The sequence below is a fragment of the Arachis hypogaea genome, chromosome 19 (assembly GCF_003086295.3).
Source record: "Arachis hypogaea cultivar Tifrunner chromosome 19, arahy.Tifrunner.gnm2.J5K5, whole genome shotgun sequence".
Classification (NCBI taxonomy): domain Eukaryota; kingdom Viridiplantae; phylum Streptophyta; class Magnoliopsida; order Fabales; family Fabaceae; genus Arachis; species Arachis hypogaea.
The window spans coordinates 113343501-113359059 of record NC_092054.1 but is presented as its reverse complement, the minus strand read 5'-3'; the positions used below and the strand labels follow the sequence as shown (position 1 = coordinate 113359059).

The 15559-nt window shown below is 36.0% G+C and overlaps 1 non-coding gene across 1 annotated transcript; it reads left to right on the top strand.

The window, feature by feature from the left end:
• Positions 1–14143: 14143 nt before the first annotated feature.
• Positions 14144–14251, top strand: LOC112781227 (small nucleolar RNA R71). Its single transcript, XR_003192017.1, has one exon. It is a non-coding gene; the product is annotated as a small nucleolar RNA R71 (small nucleolar RNA).
• Positions 14252–15559: the final 1308 nt, after the last annotated feature.

Genomic DNA, 15559 nt, shown 5'->3' with positions numbered 1-15559 from the left:
ATGGGACTAATTTTGTTTTAAAGCTGGTTATGTCTAGTTTAACGGTATAAAATTTGAGATGATTATGATATATCAAAATGAATCTGAATACACATTTTGTGTCATTAATGATTTATGTAAATCTAGTAATGTTTTACACAATTATACACGATAACATTGGCTAATGGAATTTAGGATACCGATGATAACGATGGATTTCGCTAGATGTTATGGCTTGTAATTACCAATGGTGATTTTTGGGTATCGGTGCTTATGATGTAAAGTCTTTGGATCTTTTATTTTTATGTGTTTATTGATAGATATATTTAGATGGTGTGTACTTTAGTGATGACATTTTTGAATATGTACAACGATGGTAACAATAATAATTTTGGTTAAATTATAAATATACATTGTTTGAGCATATATTGATTAGTTTATTTTTAAAAAATGGATGTCTTACTAATTGTTTTTAACTTAGGTTAACATTGTCTGACGACCCATATCTACAATAGCAGTATTTATTATACAATTGAAATTTAGTTACTAACAACCTATAAATTCAACCAGAAGGAAAAAAAATACGAAGCTAAATTTGACTCTCAATTGTTTTCTGTACAAAAATTTAGAAAAAAAATGTGGATAACTCAAGTACAATTAATTCAAAAACGGTAGAATAATACAAAAAAGGATAAGCCATTTAAATCTTGTTTCAGAAAATAGGAAAACAAAATATGTATTCATAAAATTAATCTTCAAGTATATATGTATTCATAAAATAAATCCTCAAGAAGATAAAAAAAAATCATAAAAAAACAAAATAAAAAATAATAACAAAACACATGACAACTTTTTAAAATACAATTAAAAAAATCAGTAGTTGAAATTGCATCCTATAAATTTAGAGTTGAAATTATTCACCTTAAATTTCTGGTGGAGGTTCTTCTTCCAAGTCAATCAATTGCACCAAAACCGTCAACTCCGCCAAGTACGACACTTTGGGATTAGTATAATCAAACCCAATATACAAAATAAAAAATAAAAAACATTTTGTTTATATTTACTTGAAACACATCCAACAAAATCCTATAAAGGAAAACAAATTTCATAAAGGAAATAAATCCAATTATTAATAAAAATATCCAAGCTAATTGTTTCTTAACTTATAATGAAAATACTCTTCTGAATCTTTAATTTCAAATCACCTTATTTTTTCCTCTTTAATAATTAAATGTAAATTTTGACGGTTAATCATACATCTTCACCATATTCTAACACATTGCAATTAAAATAACAGTAAAATTCATATAGATTTGAAAGAAAATAAAAAGACACCTAGAAAACAAATGAAAAATAACAATGACATGAACAAAAAAATATTTTTAACAGATTACAATTGAAAAAATAGTAAATTTAATCACTTCCTAAATTATTACCTTTAAAATTTATGCAAATTTCACAAATACTAATAGAAAAATTGCACAAATACGCAATTATATAATGCAACAAATAAATACTAAAACATCACACAAAAGAGAACAATTAAACATAATTTATTAAAAAAAATACTATAAGAACACATATTACAGGTGCTTGAAATTAACACCTATGAAGAAATAAGAGATGTCCAACAAAAAATCGATACGAAAAAAGAAAAGGTTTGAAATAAAAAATTCCAACTCAGAATCAAATACGCCAACTTCTCAAACAAGCAGGATGATGTCTTCAAAGTCTCTCAGTTCGAGATGCAACATAAGCTTAATCACTTCATAGGACAAATGCTCAAGCCACTCTATTTGCAGCTCCAAAATTATGAATATCATCAGCTCTGTCTATTCATAAGCATAAACCTTCTTGGAGAGTGGTAAGAACCACCTAACGAAATGATCACTCTTTTATTCTTAAACTCGGAGACTTCGAAGAAATCATTGTACATGAGCTATATTTTCAGCGAGCAAAAACAATACTCCAAGAAAAGGATATAAAACTTAAGTCTCAATTGCTTAGTTGTTAGTACAAAATTTTCAACACTTTCTAATAAATAAATAGTCTGATTAACAGAACATAATCATAAAAAAAATGAAAAACCCACAATGATTGAAAACAACAACCAAAGATAGAATTAACCACAAAATTCATTACATCAAACCGACTCACAATTTTGGGGGACTCAATTGAACAAAGGGGAAGATGAGCAATTATTTCCTGATAAACACGTTCATCCTTCTCATTGAACTGAACAATCCAATCAAGTACCAACACTTTTACATATGCCGTTGACTGCAAACAAATAAAGATTACGTAATTGCTTATGATAAAAAACTTAGAAAATAATGTGATAGAAAGATCCTGAACTTCAAAACCCAAGACTTCTTGGTGCTCTGATTGATTCTTGAAGAGGATCTCCTCAACTTTAATGGAATGAGCTTCTCATAAAAATAGGCAACATATCTATCAGCAGTATTCATATGCAAAAAAGATGAAGTAGCAGATTTGACAAAGTGATTTTGATGTGTCCATAGAAAAGGATATTGGGTAAGTATTGAAATTTCAAAAAAGCAACAGGTAATGATGCATGTTAACAATTGAATATATGAAAGGACTCCAAACGATTTATTGCCAAAAAATGCTAGAGAATAAATTTTCAAAGGCAAAGGTCGACCATGATCAGCATCAAAAGAAGAATTATTATTCTGGTACGCAAAATTTGAACTCGCACAACTTCACCGGCAAGTGCACCAGGTCGTCCAAGTAATACTTTAGGTGAATGAGGGTCGATCCCACGAGAATTGTTGGATTGAGCAAGCAATAGTTATCTTGCTGGACTTAGTCAGGCAAAAAGTAAAGAGAATTGTTGTTGTTGTAGGCGCATAAAACAAGAAAATAAAGGAAAGCAATTAAAGACTGTTAAAGAGATAATATATAGAAGTAGTTAAGGGTTCGGAGATGCTTAACTTTCTGGATTAACACTTCTTACTGACTATTTTAACAATGAATGATTCATTCTATGGCAAACTGTAAGTAATAAAACCCCAATTCCTTGGCAATTTAATCTCCTTTGATTCTCATCAAAAGGCAGGGTCAGTGGTCATTCAATTCGAACGAGGGTGAAGATCAGAATTCTAGTTTAGTGCCACAAAAACCTTAATTACCCAAAACTGATAGGATTTCATGTCACATATCCCAATTAGCCGCAGGTAAACCTCAGTTTAGGAGGAGTATTTTCAAGCTATAGCTCAAGCGACCTTGGTCAGAGTATCACAAAGAACTCATGTAGAATCAGGAATCATACTTCCATTCCACCCCAGACTCATAGGATTAAGAACGAAAACAATACCTTAGAATTGAATCAAACATTAATTAAAAGAGAAGAGTAATAATATTAATCCATAGGAATAGGCAGAGCTCCTAACCTTAACCAGGAGGTTTAGTTACTCATACTTTACAGAGAAAATTAAAAGAAGATCTGAAGTAATGTGAATGATCCTCCCCTCTCGGGAGGTATGATCCTCAGGAAGAAGAAAGTCTCTTATTTATAGTAAAAACGTCTAAGACTAAACCTAAAAGATGTTAATTTAAATTTAAAAGTTACAAGCATAAGATAACATAAGCTAAGGAGTGCTAAAATCTACTTTGGAGCCCACTTGGTAAATGTTTAGGCTGATGACTGGCGTTCAACTTGGATTCTAGGCATTGAGCACTGGCTAGCATTGAACACCAGTTTTGGGTATTCAACTTAGGGGGCAGATCCTTCTTAGGCGTTAAATGCCCAAGCTTGACGTTTAACGCCTATTTTGGCAGTCATTCTAAAAGAAAATTATATACTATTATATATTTCTGGAAAGCTCTGGACGTTAGCTTTTTAACACCATTAAGACTGTGTCAATTGAACCCTATAGCTTAAGATATGCTTGTTGGAATGCAAGGAGGTTAGGATTGATAGCATCTGCTATCCTTTCTTCGTCTCTGAGCAAGACTATGCCAAATTTGCCCAAAATTCACCTAAAATCATAAAAATAACACAAAACCTCAAAGTAGCATCCAAAGATGAATTTTGCACTAAAATATAATAAAACTTAATAAAATCTAACTAAAAACACTATAAAAATAACTTAAAAAGGGGTATAAGATGCTCACGCATCACAACACCAAACTTAAACTGTTGCTTGTCCTCAAGCAACCAAAAACAAGATAGGACCAAATGGATGAGAATAATCATCACGTTTTAGAGTTATAATTCAAGCTTAGTTCTAATTACTAAATAGAGCCATTAACACTCTATTTCTGAATAGCTTTGGCATCTCACTTTCCTTTGAGGCTCAGAAATATTGGCATCCTTTAGAACTAGAATTCGGATGACATTATTGATTCCCTTCTTTAAGTTTTTCTTGATTCTTGAACACAACTTTTCTTTTCTTCTGGTGCTTGCACCTTTGAGTCTAGCCGTGACTCTAAGTGTTTTGTTTTCAAGTATTACCATTTGATACATAAACACCACAAGCACTTAACTGGGGGAACCCTTTGGATTCGAATTTAGCTTTGCTTAAATTCCTAGACAGTGGTACTCAGAGCCTTAAGCGTACTCTTTATAATATTGAGTCACGACTTTAAATGCTCAGTCTCAAGGTTAACTTGACACTTTCATACCACAAGCATATAGTTAGGGATAACAACTCTTTTGAGCTTTTTAGGCCAATTTTGACCCTCCTAACCATTGATGCTCAAAGCCTTGGACCATTTTCTTTTGATTTTTCTTTTTAATTTATTTTTCATTTCTTTTTTTTTGCTATTTCTTTTGCTTCAAGAATTAATCTTTTTGATATTTCAGAGAATTAGTAATACTTTTCTAAATTCATGTTCCTCAAGAACCAATATACTTAACTTCAATATCAAATATACACAGTTAATTCATACGTTCAGAAAATAGAGATAAGGCCACCATTTTGAGGTAAATAGAACAACTTATGATATACTCAAAACCTTATATGTCTTTCTACTTCTTTTTGTTAAAATTTTCTTTTTAAGCTTAGTGGGCAATACATAAGACATCTTCTAACCATAGAGATTTCAAAAATAAACTGCTAAAGCAGGAAAATTCTATGAGTGATCATGTAAAAGCTAGAATAAAAAATAGGAGATAAGATAAAGAAAGGGATAATGAAACTTAACCACCTCAGTTATGGTGGCTGCTGATCTTCCATGAAGATGATTCACCTTCCTTTGGTGCCATTGATGCTAATATAAACCTAGAGCTCGCTCTGCAACACCAAACTTAAAAAGTTTGCTTGTCCCCAAGCAACGAAAACTTGGTCCCTTGTTGGCGTTAAACGCCAGGACTGCTTGCCTCCTTGCAGGCGCTAAACGCCCAACCTGGCGTTTAGCACCAGAGCCTTCTTGCTCCAGGGCGCTCTATTCTTCCATTCTGAGTTCTTCTGTCCCTGTTCTAAGTGCTGTACATGATCACAAACATTAGAAAACCTAGGAAAATTTTGAAAATTAAGAAAAAAGAATAGAATAAAAAATAAAACTAAAATAAACTAAAAGATACTTATGGTTGGATTGCCTCCCAACAAGCGCGTCTTTAATGTCATTAGCTTGACACTTGATTGTTGAATTTTCTTCCTCTTCTTCCAGTTGGTTAAAAGAAATGACTCCAAGGGAAAAGATGAGAAGATTAGTGCCCTAAGATTTGAATTCCTCCTAACAAGTTTTCTTTTATTATTATCAGCTTGATTCTTCTTGCTTGTTAGGGTTGGAGTTGTATTGTTTCTTGTTGACATTCTCTTTTTTATGTATATCATCTTTTGTTCCTTGGTCACAATCCCCTTTTTAGTACATTCCTCGATTACCTCTACCACTTTGGATTCAGGATTTGGGTGTTGTGTGATGGGTGGAGTGTACCCTTCATCAAGAACCTCTTGAATTGGTGGTTCAATGAACTCAATCTCTATGTAGCTTTCTGCTTCATTGGAGTGTAAATTCCCATAATTTTTTTCTCCCCGACAACCTCCTTTGTTCATGCATTTTCTGCTTTTTTGATGTGTGAAGGTGGAGAATTCTCTAATTCACTGGGGTATGGACTCCTTTGAATGATTCCCTCACATTCTTTTGTAGGAATTTGCATTGCTTCTCTTGTGAGGGAGTTTGCTTGTTCCTCTACCCAACGCTTGGTAATCACCTCTATATGCCCCTCTACATTCTTGACACTCATTCTCATATCATGTATGCAACTTTGAGCGGCCTCTCCTAATTCTTTTATGGTAAGCTCTAAAGCTGATAGTTCTTGATAAGGAGATGATGATTCTTGATATGAATAATAAGATGATGGCTCTTGATATGAGTAAAAGGAGCATGGTTCTTGGTATGGATAGAGAGGTAGTGGTTCTTGGTACGAGTAAGCAGGGGATGAGGATGAAAATTTTTGCAAAATTTCCTCTGTTATTTGCTCCAGTTCTTGGCAGGCAAGATCAAAAGATGATGGTTCTTGATATGTGAAATATGGAGCACTGAAGTTTCGTTGGTCTTGGCTTTCCCAATCAAAGTCTGGATAATTCCTCCATTCATAGTAATTTGAATCACTCATTGGGTGTGAGTAGTAGCCCATGTGATTCCTCTCCATTATTGTTCCTCATCACAAAACACCAAACAAAATTAAATGCACCTTGTGGTAAACAGAAAAGTAAGGAAGAAGGAACAACAATAGACTTTTTTTTAATTCGAAAATAAATAAAAAAATAGAATACTAATTTGAAAATTAAAAAAATAATAACTAAAAATTTCAAAAAAATTTAAAAAATTTAGAAAGAAAGGAGTTTAAAAATTTTCGAATTTCAAAAAGAAAGAAAAAAGAAAAATTAAAGAGACACCAAACTTAAAAATAAAACAAGATAAAGTAAACAATTAACTAAGATTTGAAAATAAGGATGGAAGATTTGATTTAAAAATTTTTGAAAATAAAAAAGAAAAGGGTTTTGAAAAATTTTCAAATAAATGAAGGAAAGAAAAACTAAAGAAACACCTAACTTAAAATTTGAAATTAAAATAAAGATAAGATAAGAAAAGATAACAAAATTTGAAAATCAAGGAAAAGATAAATAAGATAAAGATCAAAGATCAAGAAAGATAACAAGATAAGATTTGAAAATAAAAAAAAAGAAAATTAAATTAAACAAAAAGTTCACAAACGGGACACCAAACTTAAATTTGAAATTAAATCCAGATAAGATAAAGATGCAAGAATTTAATTTTTGAAAGTTCAAAAGAAAGGGTTTTTAAAAGAAAACAAAATATTTTGAAATTCAAAAGGAAAGAAAAGAGAACACCAAACTTAAAATTAAGATAAGATAAGGCAAACAATTAACTAACAAGATTTGAAATTAAAGATGGAAGGCTTTGATGAGAGAACTTTTGCGTGGTCTAGAAATTTGCGGATAAATCCTCGTTGTAAGTATAGTTTCTAAACCTTCAAAAGTCCTTTCATACAAACGTTTTGGTTGTCACAAGTAACAAACCCTAAATAAATTGATAACCGAAGTATTCAAACCATGAGTCGTCTTCTCAAGGAATTGCAGGGAGGTGTTCTTATTATTGGTTATGAGTATTGTAAATTGGGGATTTTGGAAAGAAGGAGCAAGTAATGTAAGATAACAAGTCGTTAAAATAATAAATAACAAAGCTCTTGGCAAGGTATAAGAACTGGAAGTCCTATCCTGGTTATCCTTATCAATTGTGATGAGAATTGGATTTTTCTCCCACTTTGTTAACCTCTAACTATGAAGGTAAGTTAAGTGGATGAATTAATTTTTATTCCTCAGATCCTAGTCTTTCCTTGAGAAAAGTTAGAGTTATTAGAACTCGAATTAATTCTTGAAGAATTCCAATTTTCAATCAACAATGAGTTTGATAACTCAAGTGTCTCCAATGACTCAACCAAAGTCAAGAGGGAAAATTCTAAATTAAATTAAAAGCATCAATATAAATAAAGCAAAGCAATCTTAAATCTGAAATACCTCAAATAATATTAATTAAGAAAATCATAACATGAATGTAGCATAAGCCAAATAGGCAACATAACTAATATAAGCATTAAAGTATCTGAAAGTAAGAGATAAATATAAAGTAAAAGAACATTGAACCTGGGATTGAGAGTCACTCCTAAAACTAAGAGAAATCCTAAATCCTAATCCAAAGAGAGAGGAGAGAACCTCTCTCTCTAAAAACTACATCTAAATCCTAATAATTGTGAATATGAAAGCTTGTTCATGAATGGATGCATTCCCCCACTTTATAACCTCCAATCTGTGCTTTCTGGGCCGAAAACTGGGCCAGAAAGAGCCCAGAAATCGCTGGTTGCGAAATCTGCCACGCTGGTTTTTCGTCATTGCGACGCGTCCGCATGGAGCACGCGTTCGCGTCACCTAGCGTCAGGGCAACTATGGCATATTATAGCCGTTTGAGTGCGAAGAGGTCAGGCTGGACAACTTAGCAATTTCTCCAACTTCTTGTATTCCTTCCACTTTTGCATGCTTCCTTTCCATCCTCTGAGCCATTCCTACCCTGTAACCTCTGAAATCACTTAACACACTGGTATGCGAAATTGTTACTCTGAGGTTGTAAAATTTGTTGTTCGTTCTCTCCCTGGCAATGGCTCCAACAAACTGGTGCACAATACCATGGTCCAAACATAACTTCACAACTTCGCACAACTAACCAGCAAGTGCACTAGGTCGTCCAAGTAATAAAACCTTACTTGAGTAAGGGTCTATCCCACGGAGATTGTCGGCATGAAGCAAGCTATGGTCATCTTGTAAATCTCAGTCAGGCGGATATCAAATGGTTATGGAGTTTTCGAATAATAATAATAAATAAACAGAAAATAAAGATAGAAACACTTATGTAATTCATTGGTGAGAATTTCAGATAAGCGTATAGAGATGCTTTCGTTCTTCTGAACTTCTGCTTTCCTGCTGTCTTCATCCAATCAGTCCTACTTCTTTCCATGGCAAGCTTTATGTAGGGCATCACCGTTGTCAATGGCTACATCCCATCCTCTCTGTGAAAAAGGTCCAAATGCTCTGTCACGGCACGGCTAATCATCTGGAGGTTCTCGATCATACTGGAATAGGATTTACTATCCTTTTGCATCTGTCACTACGCCCAGCACTCGCGAGTTTGAAGTTCGTCACAGCCATCCCTTCCCAAATCCTACTCGGAATACCACAGACAAGGTTTAGACTTTCTGGATCTCAGGAATGGCCATCCATGGGTTCTAACTTATACCACGAAGATACTAATAACTCGGACTCGGTCCCCTGTATTAGATATCTAAGAGATACTCATTCTAGCTTGGTTGCATGTAGAACGGAAGTGTTTGTCAGGCACGCGTTCATAAGTGAGAATGATGATGAACGTCACATAATCATCACATTCATCATGTTCTTGGGTGCGAATGGATATCTTAGAAGCGGAATAAGTTGAATTGAATAGAAAACAGTAGTACTTTGCATTAATTCATGAGGAACAGTAGAGCTCCACACCTTAATCTATGGAGTGTAGAAACTCTACCGTTGAAAATACATAAGTGAAAGGTTCAGGCATGGCCGAGAGGCCAGCCCCCAAAACGTGATCACAGGATCAAAAATACAATCCAGGATGTCTAATACAATTGTAAAAAGTCCTATTTATACTAAACTAGCTACTAGGGTTTACAGAAGTAAGTAATTGATGCATAAATCCACTTCTGGGGCCCACTTGGTGTGTGCTTGGGCTGAGCTTTAATGTTGCACGTGTAAAGGCTTCTTCTGGAGTTGAACGCCAAGTTGTAACGTGTTTTTGGCGTTCAACTCTGGTTCGTGACGTGTTTCTGGCGTTTAACTCCAGACTACAGCGTAGAACTGGCGTTCAACGCCCTTTTGTGTCGTCTAAACTCGACCAAAGTATAGACTATTATATATTGCTGGAAAGCCCTGGATGTCTACTTTCCAACGCAATTGAAAGCACGCCATTTTGAGTTTTGTAGCTCCAGAAAATCCACTTTGAGTGCAGGGAGGTCAGAATCCAACAGCATCAGCAGTCCTTCTTCAACCTCTGAATCTGATTTTTGCTCAAGTCCCTCAATTTCAGCCAGAAAATACCTGAAATCAAAGAAAAACACACAAACTCATAGTAAAGTCCAGAAATGTGAATTTAACATAAAAAATAATAAAAATATCCATAAAAGTAACTAGATTCTACTAAAAACATACTAAAAACCATGCCAAAAAGCGTATAAATTATCCACTCATCACAACACCAAACTTAAATTGTTGCTTGTCCCCAAGCAACTGAAAATCAAATAGGATAAAAAGAAGAGAATATACTATAAATTCCAAACTATCAATGAAACATAGCTCCAATCAGATGAGCGGGACTTGTAGCTTTTTGCCTCTTGAATAGTTTTGGCATCTCACTTTATCCATTGAGGTTCAGAATGATTGGCATCTATAGGAACTCAGAGTTCAGATAGTGTTATTGATTCTCCTAGTTCAGTATGTTGATTCTTGAACACAGCTACTTTATGAGTCTTGGCCGTGGCCCTAAGCACTTTGTTTTCCAGTATTACCACCGGATACATAAATTCCACAGACATATAACTGGGTGAACCTTTTCAGATTGTGACTCAGCTTTGCTAAAGTCCCCAATTAGAGGTGTCCAGGGTTCTTAAGCACACTCTATTTTTGCTTTGGACCTTGACTTTAACCGCTCAGTCTCAAGTTTTCACTTGACACCTTCACGCCACAAGCACATGGTTAGGGACAGCTTGGTTTAGCCGCTTAGGCTAGGATTTTATTCCTTTAGGCCCTCCTATCCACTGATGCTCAAAGCCTTGGGATCCTTTTTATTACCCTTGCCTTTTGGTTTTAAGGGTTATTGGCTTTTTGCTCTTGCCTTTTGGTTTTAAGAGCTTTTGGCTTTTTCTGCTTGCTTTTTCTCTCTTTTTTTTCGCTATTTTTTTTTTTGCAAGCTTTTGTATTCACTGCTTTTTCTTGCTTCAAGAATCATTTTTATGATTTTTTAGATTATCAAATAACATGTCTCCTTGTCATCATTCTTTCAAGAGTCAACATATTTAACATTCTTAAACAACAACTTCAAAAGATATATGCACTGTTCAAGCATTCATTCTGAAAACAAAAAGTATTGTCTCCACATCAATATAATTAAACTAAGTTCAAAGATAAATTCGAAACTCATGTACTTTTTGTTCTTTTGAATTAAAACATTTTTCATTTAAGAGAGGTGATGGATTCATAGGACATTCATAACTTTAAGACATAGTTACTAAATACTAATGATCATGTAATAAGATATAAACATAGATAAGCATTTAACATAAAGAAAACGAAAAACAGAGAAAGTAAGAACAAGGAATGAGTCCACCTTAGTGATGGTGGTGTTTCCTTCTTGAGGAACCAATGATGTCCTTGAGCTCTTCTATGTCTCTTCCTTGCCTTTGTGGCTTGATCCCTAGTGATTTTTGGTATTCCTATCCTCAGTTTCTTCCAATAATTATGTGGAGGGAAGTGCATCCCCTGAGGTATCTCAGGGATCTCTTGATTTGTAGCCACATGTTCTACCACTGAGCTATATACCCTCGAGATGAATCTTTCCATCTCCAATGACTCGGAGGTGGAAGCCTTTTTCTTCCCTTCCCCTTTTCTAGAGGTTTCTCCGGTCTTAGGTGCCATCAATGGTAATGGAAAAACAAAAAGCTTATGCTTTTACCACACCAAACTTAGAATGTTACTCGCCCTCGAGCAAAAGAAGAAAGAATAGAAGAAGAAGAAGAAGAAGATATGGAGGAGATGGATGGATGTGTGTATGGATGTGAGTGGTGAATGGAAAACAGAAGGGATGACCATGAATGGAGAGAGAGAGAGGGTGAGGTGGGTGGGGATCCTGTGAGATTCACATATCCTGAGGTGTCAAGGATTTACATCCCTGCACCCATTAGGCATGTAAAACGCCTTTGCATACAATTCTGGCGTTTAAACGCCGAATTGATGCTTGTTCTGGGCGTTCAGCGCCCAGATGCAGCATATTTCTGGCGTTGAACGCCAGCCAGATGCTTGTTTCTGGCGTTCAGCGCCAGCTTTCCTCACTGTGCATTTCTGGCGTCTGAACGCCAGGATGCTGCTTGTTTCTGGCGTTCAACGCCAGAAACATGCTCTGTTCTGGCGTTGAACGCCAGCCAGATGCTCCTTACTGGCGTTTAAATGCCAGTAAGATCCTCCTCCAGGGTGTGATTTTTCTTCTGCTGTTTTTGATTCTGTTTTCAATTTTTCTATTTATTTTTGACTCCACATGATCATGAACCTAATAAAACATGAAAGAACAACAAGAATGAAAATAAATTAGATAAATAAAGATTGGGTTGCCTCCCAACAAGCACTTCTTTAATGTCAATAGCTTGACAGTGGGCTCTCATGGAGCCTCACAGATGTTCAGAGCATTGTTGAGACTGCCCAACACCAAACTTAGAGTTTGGATATGGGAGTTCAACACCAAACTTAGAGTTTGGTTGTGGCCTCCCAACACCAAACTTAGAGTTTGACTATGGGGGCTCTGGTTGACTCTGTTTTGAGAGAAGCTTACTGTGCCTCTTTTCCATGTTTACAGAAGGATAATCTTGAGTTTGAAACACAAGGGAGTCCTCATTCACTTGAAGGACTAGTTCACCTCTGTCAACATCAATCACAGCTCTTGCTGTGGCTAGGAAGGGTCTTCCAAGGATGATGGATTCATTCTCATCCTTCCCAGTATCTAGGATTATGAAATCAGCAGGGATGTAAAGGCCTTCAACCTTTACTAATATGTCCTCTACTTATCCATAAGCCTATTTTCTGGAATTGTCTGCCATCTCTAATGAGATTTTAGCAGCTTGTACCTCAAAGATTCCTAGTTTCTCCATTACAGAGAGTGGCATAAGGTTTATTCCTGACTCCAGGTCACATAGAGCCTTCTCAAAGGTCATGGTGCCTATGGTACAAGGTATCAGGAACTTTCCAAGATCCTGTTTCTTCTGAGGCAATCTCAGTTGATCCAATGCATTTAGTTCATTGGTGAATAGGAGAGGTTCATCTCTCCAAGTCTCATTACCAAATAAATTGGCATTCAGCTTCATGATTGCACCAAGGAACTTGGCAACTTGCTCTTCAGTAACATCCTCATTCTCTTTAGAAGAAGAATACTCATCAGAGCTCATGAAGGGCATAAGGAGGTTTAATGGAATCTCTATAGTCTCTAGATGAGTCTCAGATTCCTTTGGTTCCTCAGAGGGAAACTCCTTATTGATCACTGGACGTCCCAGGAGGTCCTCCTCACTGGGATTCACGTCCTCCTCCTCTCTTGTGGGTTCGGCCATGATGGTCAATTCAATGGCCTTGCACTCTCCTTTTGGATTTTCTTCTGTATTGCTTGGGAGAGTACTAGGAGGGGTTTCAGTGATCTTCTTACTCAGCTGGCCCACTTGTGCCTCCAAATTTCTAATGGAAGACCTTGTTTCATTCATGAAACTCACAGTGGCCTTAGATAGATCAGAGACTAAATTTGCTAAGCTAGATAGATTCTGCTCAGAATTCTCTGTCTGTTGCTGAGTGGATGATGGAAAAGGCTTGCTATTGCTAAACCTGTTTCTTCCACCATTATTAAAGCCTTGTTGAGGCTTTTGTTGATCCTTCCATGAGAGATTTGGGTGATTTCTCCATGAGGGATTATAGGTGTTTCCATATGGTTCACCCATGTAATTTACCTCTGCTATTGCAGGGTTCTCAGGATCATAAGCTTCTTCTTCAGAAGATGCCTCTTGAGTACTGTTGGATGCAGCTTGCATTCCATTCAGACTCTGAGAAATCATATTGACTTGCTGAGTCAATATTTTATTCTGAGCCAATATAGCATTCAGAATATCAATTTCAAGAACTCCCTTCTTCTGAGGTGTCCCATTACTCACAAGATTCCTCTCAGAAGTATACATGAACTGGTTGTTAGCAACCATGTCAATGAGTTCTTGAGCTTCTGTAGACGTTTTCTTTAGGTGAATGGATCCACCTGCAGAAGTATCCAATGATATCTTAGCTAATTCAGACAGAGTATCATTGAATATATCCAGGATGGTCCATTCTGAAAGCATGTCAGAAGGACACTTTTTGGTCAGTTCCTTGTATCTCTCCCACGCTTCATAGATGGATTCACCTTCTTTCTGTCTGAAGGTTTGAACATCCACTCTAAGCTTACTCAGCTTTTGAGGAGGGAAGAACTTGGCTAAGAAAGCCTTGACCAGCTTATCCCAAGAGTTCAGGCTATCCTTAGGTTGAGAGTCCAACCAAATTCTAGCTCTGTCTCTTACAGCAAAAGGGAAAAGCATGAGCCTGTAGACTTCAGGATCTACTCCATTAGTCTTAACAGTATCACAAATCTGCAAGAATTCAGTTAAGAACTGAAAGGGATCTTCAGATGGAAGTCCATGAAACTTGCAGTTTTGTTGCATCAGAGAAACTAGTTGAGGTTTAAGCTCAAAATTGTTTGCTCCAATGGTAGGGATGGAGATGCTTCTTCCATGTAAATTGGAATTAGGTGCAGTAAAGTCACTGATAAACCACTATTTTATAGTTTATATTGTGTGGTTTTGTCATGATCCTTACCCAATTATTCATCAATTTAGCATGCATTTAGATTTCCTTCCTAAATTCAGTACATGTTTGAAAATTGCTTCCTAGAGACTTTAATTATTTATTTTTAATTCTCCTTTATTCCATTCGACGCCGTGATCTGTGTGTTAAGTGTTTCAGACTTTATAGGGCATGAATGAGTTGGAGATTGGAAAGGAAGCTAGCAAAAAATGGAAGGAACACAAGAATTTGAGGAGATAACCAGCGAGAAGTGACGCGGTCGCATGGCTCACGCGACCGCGCGAAGGAGCGCAATTCGCAGTGACGCGGCCATATGGCTTGCGCGACCGCGCGGATTGGAAAGCACAAGCGACGCGGTAGCGTGGACGACACGAACGCGTGGAGAGGAAAAAGCACAAGCGACGCGTCCGCATGGACGACGCGATCGCGTGACATGCGCGATCTGCATAATCTGCAGAATTCGATGGGGGCGATTTTGGACCTTATTTCGGCCCAGTTTTCGGCCCAGAATAGCAGACTAGAGTCAGAGAATATGCAAAAACAAGGGACACATTCATTCAGCAGTTTTAGATATAGTTTTTCACTCTCTTAGGTTTTTCTCTCTAGTTTTTAGAATTTTAATTTTCAATTGGTCTTAGCATTGGAACAGTGAGAAGAGTTATTTCCTCATCAAGACATCATCATTCTAGTTTGTTCTCTTAACTTGGTTCTATTCTTTCATGTTCTTTGTTATGTTCAATTTTGTCATTCAGATACTTTTATGATTATTTAATGCAAGGATTATTTCTTTTTAATTCAATTTCAATTCCAATAATCATGTCTTCTTTTAATTCCCTTTCATGCGCTATGGATTCTTTATTTACAATGCGTGAGTAGTTTCCTTACTTGATGTGGAGTTGATTAAAAGGAAC